This window comes from Cherax quadricarinatus, unplaced genomic scaffold, assembly GCF_038502225.1.
Source record: "Cherax quadricarinatus isolate ZL_2023a unplaced genomic scaffold, ASM3850222v1 Contig89, whole genome shotgun sequence".
Taxonomy (NCBI): Eukaryota; Metazoa; Arthropoda; class Malacostraca; order Decapoda; family Parastacidae; genus Cherax; species Cherax quadricarinatus.
Genome location: NW_027195115.1, coordinates 25,824 through 40,000, shown reverse-complemented (window position 1 = coordinate 40,000; position 14,177 = coordinate 25,824). Strand labels below are relative to the sequence as shown.

The window sequence follows — 14,177 nt, the reverse complement described above, 5'->3', positions numbered from 1 at the left end:
CCAGATCTACCTGGAGTTCATTACCTTTGTAACTAGTTCAGCTATCATAACTTTGGGGTCCAGTCCCTGGACCCATTATGTACCTTTGTAATCTTTTGAGTACTGCCCACAGGATGGGTATGGGGTGACTACCTCCCACAGGATGGGTATGGGGTGCATAATAAAGATATTAAACTAAAACTAACTATTACAATGCATACATAATATACAGTACATAAATGATTAAAATATATCAATAGAAGTTAAGTACGATAAAAAGAATGAAATAATGATTGTACATTACAATCAATGTAAAAAGAGAGCAAATGAGAGAGTGAGTGAGATGTTATCAACAAATTTTGTTGAAAATAAGAAAAAGTTTTGGAGTGAGATTAACAAGTTAAGGAAGCCTAGAGAACAAATAGATTTGTCAGTTAAAAATAGGAGAGGAGAGTTATTAAATGGAGAGTTAGAGGTATTGGGAAGATGGAGGGAATATTTTGAGGAATTGTTAAATGTTGATGAAGATAGGGAAGCTGTGATTTCGTGTATAGGGCAAGGAGGAATAACATCTTGTAGGAGTGAGGAAGATAAGATAAGATAAGATAAGATTTTGTTCGGATTTTTAACCCCGGAGGGTTAGCCACCCAGGATAACCCAAGAAAGTCAGTGCGTCATCGAGGACTGTCTAAATTATTTCCATTGGGGTCCTTAATCTTGTCCCCCAGGATGCGACCCACACCAGTCGACTAACACCCAGGTACCTATTTGCTGCTAGGTGAACAGGACAATAGGTGTAAGGAAACGTGTCGGAATTTCCACCCGCCGGGAATCGAACCCGGGCCCTCCGTGTGTGAAGCGGGAGCTTTAGCCACCAGACCAGTTGTGATTGTGGGGGAAGTTCGTGAGGCAGTAGGTAAAATGAAAGGGGGTAAGGCAGCCGGGATTGATGGGATAAAGATAGAAATGTTAAAAGCAGGTGGGAATATAGTTTTGGAGTGGTTGGTGCTATTATTTAATATATGTATGGAAGAGGGTAAGGTGCCTAGGGATTGGCAGAGAGCATGCATAGTTCCTTTGTATAAAGGCAAAGGGGACAAAAGAGAGTGCAGAAATTATAGGGGGAGAAGTCTGTTGAGTATACCTGGTAAAGTGTATGGTAGAGTTATTATTGAAAGAATTAAGAGTAAGACGGAGAATAGGATAGCAGATGAACAAGGAGGCTTTAGGAAAGGTAGGGGGTGTGTGGACCAGGTGTTTAGAGTGAAACATATAAGTGAACAGTATTTAGATAAGGCTAAAGAGGTTTTTGTGGCATTTATGGATTTGGAAAAGGCGTATGACAGGGTGGATAGGGGGGCAATGTGGCAGATGTTGCAGGTGTATGGTGTAGGAGGTAGGTTACTGAAAGCAGTGAAGAGTTTTTACGAGGATAGTGAGGCTCAAGTTAGAGTATGTAGGAAAGAGGGAGATTATTTCCCAGTAAAAGTAGGCCTTAGACAAGGATGTGTGATGTCACCGTGATTGTCTAATATATTTATAGATGGGGTTGTAAGAGAAGTAAATGAGAGGGTCTTGGCAAGAGGTGTGGAGTTAAAAGATAAAGAATCACACATAAAGTGGGAGTTGTCACAGTTGCTCTTTGCTGATGACACTGTGCTCTTGGGAGATTCTGAAGAGAAGTTGCAGAGTTGGTGGATGAATTTGGTAGTGTATGTAAAAGAAGAAAATTAAAAGTGAATACAGGAAAGAGTAAGGTTATGAGGATAACAAAAAGATTAGGTGATGAAGATTGGATATCAGATTGGAGGGAGAGAGTATGGAGGAGGTGAATGTATTCATATATTTGGGAGTGGACATGTCAGTGGATGGGTCTATGAAAGATGAGGTGAATCATAGAATTGATGAGGGGAAAAGGGTGAGCGGTGCACTTAGGAGTCTGTCTACAGGAGAAGGGGTTACTAGCCCATTGCTCACGGCATTTTAGTCGCCTCATACGACACGCATGGCTTACGGAGGAAAGATTCTTTTCCACTTCCCCATGGACAATAGAAGAAATAAAGAAGAACAAGAGCTATGTAGAAAAAGGAGAAAAACCTAGATGTATGTATATATATATGCATGTGCGTGTCTGTGAAGTGTGACCAAAGTGTAAGTTGGAGTAGCAAGATATCCCTGTTATCTAGCTTGTTTATGAGACAGAAAAAGTCACCAGCAATCCTACCATCATGCAAAACAGTTACAGGTTTCTGTTTCACAGTCATCTGGCAGGACTGTAGTACTTCCCTGGGTGGTTGCTGTCTACCAACCTACTACCTACCTGGAATATACCTGGAGGGGGTTTCGGGGGTCAACACCCCCGCGACCTGGTCTGTGACCCGGCCTCGCAGTGGACCAGGGTCTGATCAACCACATTGTTAGTGCTGGTCACAGGTACCAGCCAACACATGAAATATTTATCTCTTGCTAAACAAAATAGGCCTATGAAGGCCTAAATTACTTGGCAGGTGGGATATATAACATAATATAATATAACAGGTAAAATAAGGCTACACATCGTCACCTTAAAGATAAAGTAATAAAAACTAGACGATGAAATTTATATTGTAAGTAAGCCTATGAAGGCCTAAATAATTCCCCAGGTGGGATATATATCACAAAATTGTATTATAATTGATATATTAAATGTTAGACAACACCTGTAAGAAATATAATGAAATATACGAGTTTTGGCATGCTGCTCTTACCTGTATTTTTTGTACCTCTGTATGCTTAAATTACTAAATAAATAAATAAATAAATAAATAAATAAATAAAATTTAAGATGTAGGTCTATGAAGGCCTAAATGACTTAGTAGGCTGTCAATAATAACACAAAATACCAACAAATAATGTTATATAAGTGGTAGACAAGAGCAGCTGGAAGAAATATATTGTTGAAAGATACAAGTTGAGGGAACATCAATGTTTATCATCAATAAAACAACAAAACTTAGGTCTATGACGTCATCAATAACTAACATCAATCTTAACATCAATATTTATCACATCATCAATCATCTTGGATCATTATCTCACATAAAACACAAGAAAAGACTAATAAACTCACCTGGAGGAAAGATTTGTTGTTGTTGTTGTTGTTTATAGGGCCACTGACAACGTAGGTCGTACCGAACCCGACCTTCCAGTGTCCGGAAGACGATCCAAGACCAAAGTGGACGGAAACAGACTAAGTTTATTTAGGTATACGCAGCGCTGTATAGCCCTTGTGGCTTAGCGCTTCTTTTTGATTATAATACTAATATTCAGGTATACACAAATACAGTTACATAGATTATCATACGTAGTAGAATGTGTAGAGAACCTGGGATAACCCAAAAAAGTCAGTCAGAGTGACTTATATCCATTGAGGTCTTTTTAATACCTTATCATTATACAATGTAGGAGATAATATCTTATCATTATACTATAAAATCGAAATGTTTATCTCCTTGCAAAGCTTACAATGTGTGGCTTACATATTATAAAATATTAATTATGATGATGGGCACTAGCAGGCCTAGGCATTTCAGGCTGACTAATACTAATTCTTACTCTATATTGATATAGGTTATGAAGCAATACATTTGAATATACATTATTAGATACATAATTAGATAAATACCCAGTTAGGTACATACATAATTAGATTATTATTATTATTATAATCAAGGGGGAAGCGCTAAACCCGTAGGATTATACAGCGCCCAGGGGAGGGGGGGATGTGGAAGGCATTCAGGCTTAATTCGGGGAACTGGAGCACAGATCCAATTCCTTAAATCAAGAGCCCCTCACCAACATCAAGGAACCTTCCATGAGGGGACATAATTAGATGCAAACCCAATTCGATACATACATAATTAGCTCTGGTGGCCTGGTGGTTAACGCTCTCGCTTCACACGGCGAGGGCCTGGGTTCGATTCCCAGCCAGAGTAGAAACATTGGGCGTGTTTCTTTCCACCTGTTGTCTATGTTCACCCATCATGGGGATCAACAACAATTAACCATCTCAGACCACTAATTACCCAACAAAAGGCTGCAGTTAGAATGATAACAAATTCTCACTACAGGCAGCACATTCCACCAATATTCAAAACACTAAACCTACTCACCATACAAAACATCCATACTTATTACTGCACCTATTACATACATAGAACACTTAACTCTGATATTAACCATCCCCTCAAACACCTCCTTGCCAACCTCAACAGAACACATGACCATAACACAAGGCACAGATCACTCTTTGATGTTCCTCGTGTCCATCTCACGCTATGCAAAAACTCAATGCACATAAAAGGCCCTAAAATCTGGAATTCATTACCTGTAAATATAAAAGAAACACTACCTGTTTATAAATTCAAGTCTCTTCTCAAAGATCACTTACTCACTCAAAACCAAATAAATACTGAATAACTGAACCATATAAATTGTATATCCTATATGTTACTCACAATTATATCACACAAATGTTAAACCTAGGACCCAGTCTACCTTTATTATTTTTTTAAATACACTACCTAACAGAATACTCCATTCGACTGAATGTACAGCAATGCAAGCAACCATATGACCTGTCTTTGTAATACTCATTTGTGCTTTATAGTTATCTGTTTACAATAATGTTTTATCACTGATTTCATCATTGCTTAGTTAATAAGTTAATTTTAAGCCAGCCCGTAATGCTATGCATATAAGTGGCTTTGGTATGCTGCTCTTACCTGTATTTTTTGTACCTCTGTTTGTATGCTTAAATTACTAAAATAAATTACTAAATCAGTAAAATGGGTACCTGGATGTTAGTCGACTGGCGTGGGTCGCATCCTGGGACACCGACCTAATTTGCCCGAGATGCTCAGCATAACAAGTGGCTTTCTATGTAGTAGTATGTCATTTTTGTCAGGTAGGACTGTAAACACCTCAATTACTGGGAGCGCTTGAGGTTTCTAAACCTGTATTCCCTGGAACGCAGGAGGGAGAGATACATGATTATATACACCTGGAAAATCCTAGTGGGACTAGTACCGAACTTGCACACGAAAATCACTCACTACGAAAGCAAAAGACTTGGCAGACGATGCACCATCCCCCCAATGAAAAGCAGGGGTGTCACTAGCACGTTAAGAGACCATACAATAAGTGTCAGGGGCCCGAGACTGTTCAACTGCCTCCCAGCACACATAAGGGGGATTACCAACAGACCCCTGGCAGTCATCAAGCTGGCACTGGACAAGCACCTAAAGTCAGTTCCTGATCAGCCGGGCTGTGGCTCGTGCGTTGGTTTGCGTGCAGCCAGCAGCAACAGCCTGGTTGATCAGGCGCTGATCCACCAGGAGGCCTGGTCACAGACCGGGCCGCGGGGGCGTTGACCCCCGAAACTCTCTCCAGGTAAACTCCAGGTAAACCATGTACATGTACTTGTAGTAAATAAAGATTATTATTATTATTATTATTATTATTATTATTATTATTAGATGCATACCCAGTTAGGTACATACATAATTAGATGCATACCCAATTAGACAAATACATAATTAAATTTATAATAGCGAGACAGCATCTATAACATAATATTACAAATGGTAAATTTAGTAATGGGAATGGTTTTGTCTTGGCATCATACACACTTTGTATTAACGCTCCTTTTAACGGTAGTTTTGGAAATGGTGGTTGAGTCCGCGGTTCTAGAGATTTCAGACAGGGAATTCCAGATTTTAGGCCCTTTTATGTGCATCGAATTTTTGTAGAGGTTAAGCCGGGCACGAGGAATGTCACAGAGATTTTTGTGTCTGGTATTGTGTCTATGGGTCCTGTCACAACTATCAAGAAAGTGTTAGTATTAGAATTTATGGTTCTATAGATGTAGGTTGCACAGTGGTAAGTGTAGATGTTCTGTACAGTGAGTAAGTTTAGATCTTTGAAGTGTGGGGGGGGGAGGGTGTTGCCTAGTATTGGATTGCGTGATAATTCTTACTGCGGCTTTTTATTGGGTTATTGTTGGCTTTAGGTGTGTTGCTGTTGTTGATCCCCAGGCACAAATGGCATATGTGAGGTAGGGATAGATGAGTGAATAGTATAGTGCATAGGGCTGATTGTGGTACGTAGTAGTGTATCTTAGAGAGGATCCCAACCGTTCAGAATACTTTTTTTTTTATGGGTTGGATATGAGTGTTGAATTTCAACTTGCTGTCAATGTGTAGGCCCAGGAATTTGCCCTCATTATGTTTAGCAATAAAAGTGACGTCAATCATAATGTTCAGTTGTGCAACATATGTTCTGCTCCCAAAACATAATATTAAGTGTAAGTTTATTGATAGTCATCCAGGTTGATATTTTTACTAGTTCATCGTTAGCAGTGGTGTTGAGTGAGGCAAGATTTGGGTGGGAAATTAAATCTTCATCAGAGTACAAAACAAATTCTGGCCACAAAATAGAGCGAAACACCAACGTCAAAGACCTGGGAGTGATCATGTCGGAGGATCTCACCTTCAAGGACCATAACATTGTATCAATCGCATCTGCTAGAAAAATGACAGGATGGATAATGAGAACCTTCAAAACTAGGAAGGCCAAGCCCATGATGACACTCTTCAGGTCACTTGTTCTATCTAGGCTGGAATATTGCTGCACACTAACAGCACCTTTCAAGGCAGGTGAAATTGCTGACCTAGAAAATGTACAGAGAACTTTCACGGCACGCATAACGGAGATAAAACACCTCAATTATTGGGAGCGCTTGAGGTTCCTGAACCTGTATTCCCTGGAACGCAGGAGGGAGAGATACATGATTATATACACCTGGAAAATCCTAGAGAGACTAGTACCGAACTTGCACACGAAAATCACTCACTACGAAAGCAAAAGACTTGGCAGACGATGCAACATCCCCCCAATGAAAAGCAGGGGTGTCACTAGCACGTTAAGAGACCATACAATAAGTGTCAGGGGCCAGAGACTGTTCAACTGCCTCCCAGCACACATAAGGGGGATTACCAACAGACCCCTGGCAGTCATCAAGCTGGCACTGGACAAGCACCTAAAGTCGGTTCCTGACCAGCCAGGCTGTGGCTCGTACGTTGGTTTGCGTGCAGCCAACAGTAACAGCCTGGTTGATCAGGCTCTGATCCACCAGGAGGCCTGGTCACAGACCGGGCCGCGGGGGCGTTGACCCCCGGAACTCTCTCCAGGTAAACTCCAGGTAAACAGTAAATCAACCATTCAAATCATTATGAAGCTCTGTGTAGTCTGCAGTCAATCAAACAAACGGGCTTCCACATGGATAAATTGTAATTTTTGTGGAAATTGGTGTCATGCCCCTTGTGCAGATATCCAAGAACTATCTACAAGCAGTATTAAAACAGGGAAGTGTTTTTGGGTATGCCCAGATGAGATAAATCTGTGGACTAAAATCACAAGGGTATTAAAAGAGGATAACATCAAAGCTGCTTTCATAGACAACCTGGAAGCTTTCTACAACAGATGGGAACATAAAAAGTCTGGGCTGGATGGTACTACCTTTGATACTGGCCATGTAGTCAGAAACTGTAAGGCTGGAGGTGATGTCCTGGTAGTCAGTAAATGTGGGGCTGATAGTGCTGTCCTGGGAGACAGTAATGGTGAAGCTGGAGGTGCTGTCCTGGGAGACAGTAAGGGTGAAGCTGGAGGTGCTGTCCTGGGAGACAGTAATGGTGAAGCTGGAGGTGCTGTCCTGGGAGACAGTAATGGTGAAGCTGGAGGTGCTGTCCTGGGAGACAGTAATGGTGAAGCTGGAGGTGCTGTCCTGGGAGACAGTAATGGTGAAGCTGGAGATTTTGTCCAGGTAGTCGGGAAATATACGTAGGAAGGAATGCATATAAATGACCTCATGGGACACAGGAGCTGTAGTGGGGAAACAAGTGTAGTCAAAGATAAGATAAAACCAATATTGCAAACTAGAAATTCCACAGGAAATAGCAAACAAGAGGACTCCACTAGCATTAGTGAAGATATATTACCAAAAACAATTGGTGAGAACTCCATTGTTGGTGCTAGTGAGGATAGGAATAAGTTTAGTTTAGTATGTTTATTATGCACCCCATACCCATCCTGTGGGCGGTAGTCAAAAGATTACAGAGGTACATAATTGGTCCAGGGACTGGACTCCAAAGTTTTGATAGCTGAGCAAGTTACAGAGGTAATGAACTCACAATTTACAAAGGTAATGAACTCACAATTTACAAAGGTAATGAACTCACAATTTACAAAGGTAATGAACTCACAATTTACAAAGGTAATGAACTCCAGGTAGGTCTGGTCACAATCATGACAAGTTACAAAAGTATTTACAGATTACAGAGGTACGTAATGGGTCCAGGGACTGGGCCCCCAAAGTTTTGATAGCTGAACTAGGTACAAAGGTAATGAACTCACAAGTTACAAAGGTAATGAATTCTGTAGAATGGTTACTTACGTTTATACATGGCAACAATCATGAACAAATTATAGTGTAATGAGCAATTCACACTTCCACACCCGGTCACAACTGTAATGAGTTATTGGTGCAAATATTGATTGTTGAGTCACACACACACACACACACACACATACACACGCAACCACAAATAGGTGAGTACACACACAGACAGACAGACAGACACACACACACACACACACACAGACCAGTGTCACTGACATGTATAGTATGCAAAATCATGGAGAAGATTATCAGGAGAAGAGTGGTGGAACACCTAGAAAGGAACGATCTCATCAACAGCAGCCAACATGGTTTCAGGGACGGGAAATCCTGTGTCACAAACCTACTGGAGTTCTATGACATGGTGACAGCAGTAAGACAAGAGAGAGAGGGGTGGGTGGATTGCATTTTCTTGGACTGCAAGAAGGCGTTTGACACAGTTCCACACAAGAGATTGGTGCAAAAACTGGAGGACCAAGCAGGGATAACAGGGGAGGCACTACAATGGATCAGGGAATACTTGTCAGGAAGACAGCAGCGAGTCATGGTACGTGGCGAGGTGTCAGAGTGGGCACCTGTGACCAGCGGGGTCCCGCAGGGGTCAGTCCTAGGACCAGTGCTGTTTCTGGTATTTGTAAACGACATGACGGAAGGAATAGACTCTGAGGTGTCCCTGTTTGCAGATGACGTGAAGTTGATGAGAAGAATTCACTCGATCGAAGACCAGGCAGAACTACAAAGGGATCTGGACAGGCTGCAGACCTGGTCCAGCAATTGGCTCCTGGAGTTCAATCCCACCAAGTGCAAAGTCATGAAGATTGGGGAAGGGCAAAGAAGGCCGCAGACGGAGTACAGTCTAGGGGGTCAGAGACTACAAACCTCACTCAAGGAAAAAGATCTTGGGGTGAGTATAACACCAGGCACATCTGAAGCGCACATCAACCAAATAACTGCTGCAGCATATGGGCGCCTAGCAAACCTCAGAACAGCATTCTGACATCTTAATAAGGAATCATTCAGGACCCTGTACACCGTGTACGTTAGGCCCATATTGGAGTATGCGGCACCAGTTTGGAACCCACACCTAGCCAAGCACGTGAAGAAACTAGAGAAAGTGCAAAGGTTTTCAACAAGACTAGTCCCAGAGCTAAGAGGTATGTCCTACGAGGAGAGGTTAAGGGAAATCAACCTGACGACACTGGAGGACAGGAGAGATAGGGGGGACATGATAACGACATACAAAATACTGAGAGGAATTGACAAGGTGGACAAAGACAGGATGTTCCAGAGATTGGACACAGTAACAAGGGGACACAGTTGGAAGCTGAAGACACAGATGAATCACAGGGATGTTAGGAAGTATTTCTTCAGCCACAGAGTAGTCAGTAAGTGGAATAGTTTGGGAAGCGATGTAGTGGAGGCAGGATCCATACATAGCTTTAAGCAGAGGTATGATAAAGCTCACGGCTCAGGGAGAGTGACCTAGTAGCGATCAGTGAAGAGGCAGGGCCAGGAGCTCGGACTCGACCCCCGCAACCTCAACTAGGTGAGTACAACTAGGTGAGTACACACACACACACACACACACACACACACACACACACACACACACACACACACACACTTTAGTTTAATATCTTTATTATGCACCCCATACCCATCCTGTGGGCGGTAGTCAAAAGATTACAAAGGTACAAAATGGGTCTAGTGACTGGACCCCAAAGTTATGATAGCTGAACTAGTTACAAAGGTAATGAACTCCAGGTAGATCTGGTCACAATCATGGAAAGTTACAGAGGTAATAAATCAGCTTCACTCCTATACATGGTTACAGTCATGAGCAAATTACAAAGTAATGAACCACTGATACGTCCACACCTGGTCACAGTTGTAATGAGTTATAAATACAAATATTAAGTGGATCATACACCCACACCACCTACACAGATGACAACAAGGAAATGAGTGAGCTACTCAAGTCCCAATATGACTCAGTTTTTAGCAAGCCGCTAACCAGACTGAGAGTCGAAGATCAAAATGAATTTTTTATGAGAGAGCCACAAAATTTGATTAACACAAGCCTATCCGATGTTATCCTGACGCCAAATGACTTCGAACAGGCGATAAATGACATGCCCATGCACTCTGCCCCAGGGCCAGACTCATGGAACTCTGTGTTCATCAAGAACTGCAAGAAGCCCCTATCACGAGCCTTTTCCATCCTATGGAGAGGGAGCATGGACACGGGGGTCGTCCCTCAGTTACTAAAAACAACAGACATAGCCCCACTCCACAAAGGGGGCAGTAAAGCAACAGCAAAGAACTACAGACCAATAGCACTAACATCCCATATCATAAAAATCTTTGAAAGGGTCCTAAGAAGCAAGATCACCACCCATCTAGAAACCCATCAGTTACACAACCCAGGGCAACATGGGTTTAGAACAGGTCGCTCCTGTCTGTCTCAACTACTGGATCACTACGACAAGGTCCTAAATGCACTAGAAGACAAAAAGAATGCAGATGTAATATATACAGACTTTGCAAAAGCCTTCGACAAGTGTGACCATGGCGTAATAGCGCACAAAATGCGCGCTAAAGGAATAACAGGAAAAGTCGGTCGATGGATCTATAATTTCCTCACTAACAGAACACAGAGAGTAGTCGTCAACAGAGTAAAGTCCGAGGCAGCTACGGTGAAAAGCTCTGTTCCACAAGGCACAGTACTAGCTCCCATCTTGTTCCTCATCCTCATATCCGACATATACAAAGATGTCAGCCACAGCACCGTGTCTTCCTTTGCAGATGACACCCGAATCTGCATGACAGTGTCTTCCATTGCAGACACTGCAAGGCTCCAGGCGGACATCAACCAAATCTTTCAGTGGGCTGCAGAAAACAATATGAAGTTCAACGATGAGAAATTTCAATTACTCAGATATGGTAAACATGAGGAAATTAAAGCTTCATCAGAGTACAAAACAAATTCTGGCCACAAAATAGAGCGAAACACCAACGTCAAAGACCTGGGAGTGATTATATCGGAGGATCTCACCTTCAAGGACCATAACATTGTATCAATCGCATCTGCTAGAAAAATGACAGGATGGATAATGAGAACCTTCAAAACTAGGGAGGCCAAGCCCATGATGACACTCTTCAGGTCACTTGTTCTATCTAGGCTGGAATATTGCTGCACTCTAACAGCACCTTTCAAGGCAGGTGAAATTGCCGACCTAGAAAATGTACAGAGAACTTTCATGGCGCGCATAACGGAGATAAAACACCTCAATTACTGGGAACGCTTGAGGTTTCTAAACCTGTATTCCCTGGAACGCAGGAGGGAGAGATACATGATTATATACACCTGGAAAATCCTAGAGGGACTAGTACCGAACTTGCACACGAAAATCACTCACTACGAAAGCAAAAGACTTGGCAGACGATGCACCATCCCCCCAATGAAAAGCAGGGGTGTCACTAGCACGTTAAGAGACCATACAATAAGTGTCAGGGGCCCGAGACTGTTCAACTGCCTCCCAGCACACATAAGGGGGATTACCAACAGACCCCTGGCAGTCTTCAAGCTGGCACTGGACAAGCACCTAAAGTCAGTTCCTGATCAGCCGGGCTGTGGCTCGTACGTTGGTTTGCGTGCAGCCAGCAGCAACAGCCTGGTTGATCAGGCGCTGATCCACCAGGAGGCCTGGTCACAGACCGGGCCGCGGGGGCGTTGACCCCCGAAACTCTCTCCAGGTAAACTCCAGGTAAACACTAGCGCGCGCGCACACACATACACACACCAGATCGCACGCACGGACATGTCAGAGTGGGCGCCTGTGACAAGCGGGGTTCCACAGGGGTCAGTCCTAGGACCTGTGCTGTTCTTGGTATACGTGAACGACATAACGGAAGGGATAGACTCAGAAGTGTCCTTGTTTGCAGACGATGTGAAGTTAATGAGAAGAATTGAATTGGACGAGGATCAGGCAGGACTACAAAGAGACCTGGACAGGCTACAAGCCTGGTCCAGCAACTGGCTCCTTGAATTTAACCCTGCCAAATGCAAAGTCATGAAGATTGGGGAAGGGCAAAGAAGACCGCAGACACAATATAGTTTAGATGGCCAAAGACTGCAAACCTCACTCAAGGAAAAAGATCTGGGGGTGAGTATAACACCGAGCATATCTCCTGAGGCGCACATCAATCAGATAACTGCTGCAGCATACGGGCGCCTGGCAAACCTACGGATAGCGTTCCGATACCTCAGTAAGGATTCGTTTAAGACTCTGTACACCATCTACGTCAGGCCCATACTGGAGTATGGCAGCACCAGTTTGGAATCCACACCTAGTCAAGCACGTCAAGAAATTAGAGAAAGTGCAAAGGTTTGCAACAAGACTAGTCCCAGAGCTACGGGGATTGTCCTATGAAGAAAGGTTGAGGGAAATCGGCCTGACGACACTGGAGGCCAGGAGGGTCAGGGGAGACATGATAACGACACATAAAATACTGCGCGGAATAGACGAGGTGGACAAAGACGGGATGTTCCAGAGATGGGACACAGACACAAGAGGTCACAATTGGAAGTTGAAGACTCAGATGAATCAAAGGGATGTTAGGAAGTATTTCTTCAGTCATAGAGTAGTCAGGCCATGGAATAGCCTAGAAAGTGATGTGGTGGAGGAAGAACTGCAAGAAGCCCCTGTCACGAGCCTTTACCATCCTATGGAGAGGGAGCATGGACACGGGGATTGTCCCACATTTACTAAAAACAACAGACATAGCCCCACTCCACAAAGGGGGCAGTAAAGCAACAGCAAAGAACTACAGACCGATAGCACTAACATCCCATATCATAAAAATCTTTGAAAGGGTCCTAAGAAGCAAGATCGCCACCCATCTAGAAACCCATCAATTACACAACCCAGGGCAACATGGGTTTAGAACAGGTCGCTCCTGTCTGTCTCAACTATTGGATCACTACGAAAAGGTCCTAGATGCACTAGAAGACAAAAAGAATGCAGATGTAATATATACAGACTTTGCAAAAACCTTCGACAAGTGTGACCATGGCGTAATAGCACACAAAATGCATGCTAAAGGAATAACAGGGAAAATTGGTACATGGATCTATAATTTCCTCACAAACAGACCACAAAGAGTAGTAGTCAACAGAGTAAAGTCTGAGGCAGCTACGGTGAAAAGCTCTGTTCCACAAGGCACAGTACTCGCTCCCATCTTGTTTCTCATCCTCATATCTGACATAGACAAGGATGTCAGCCACAGCACCGTGTCTTCCCTTGCAGATGACACCCAAATCTGCATGATAGTGTCTTCCACTGCAGACACTGCAAGGCTCCAGGCGGACATCAACCAAATCTTTCAATGGGCTGCAGAAAACAATATGAAGTTTAATGATGAGAAATTTCAATTCATCAGAGTACAAAACAAATTCCTTCCACAAAATAGAGCGATAAACCATCGTCAAAGACCTGGGAGTGATCATGTCGGAGGATCTCACCTTCAAGGACCATAACACTGTATTAATCGCATCTGCTAGAAAAATGACAGGATGGATAATGAGAACCTTCAAAACTAGGGATGCCAAGCCCATGATGACACTCTTCAGGTCGCTTGTTCTATCTAGGCTGGAATATTGCTGCACACTAACAGCACCTTTCAAGGCAAGTGAAATTGCTGA

General features: G+C 43.0%; 1 protein-coding gene across 1 annotated transcript in view; it reads right to left on the bottom strand.

Moving 5' to 3' along the window:
- The window catches only part of LOC128700931 (zinc finger protein 436-like), an 81,458-nt gene extending 78,271 nt beyond the window's left edge, over window positions 1–3,187 (bottom strand). The window contains exon 1 of the mRNA XM_053794410.2: window positions 3,089–3,187. The gene's annotated coding sequence lies outside the window, so the exon portion shown is untranslated. The remainder of the gene's footprint in view (window positions 1–3,088) is intronic.
- Between the last annotated feature and the right edge of the window lie 10,990 nt (window positions 3,188–14,177).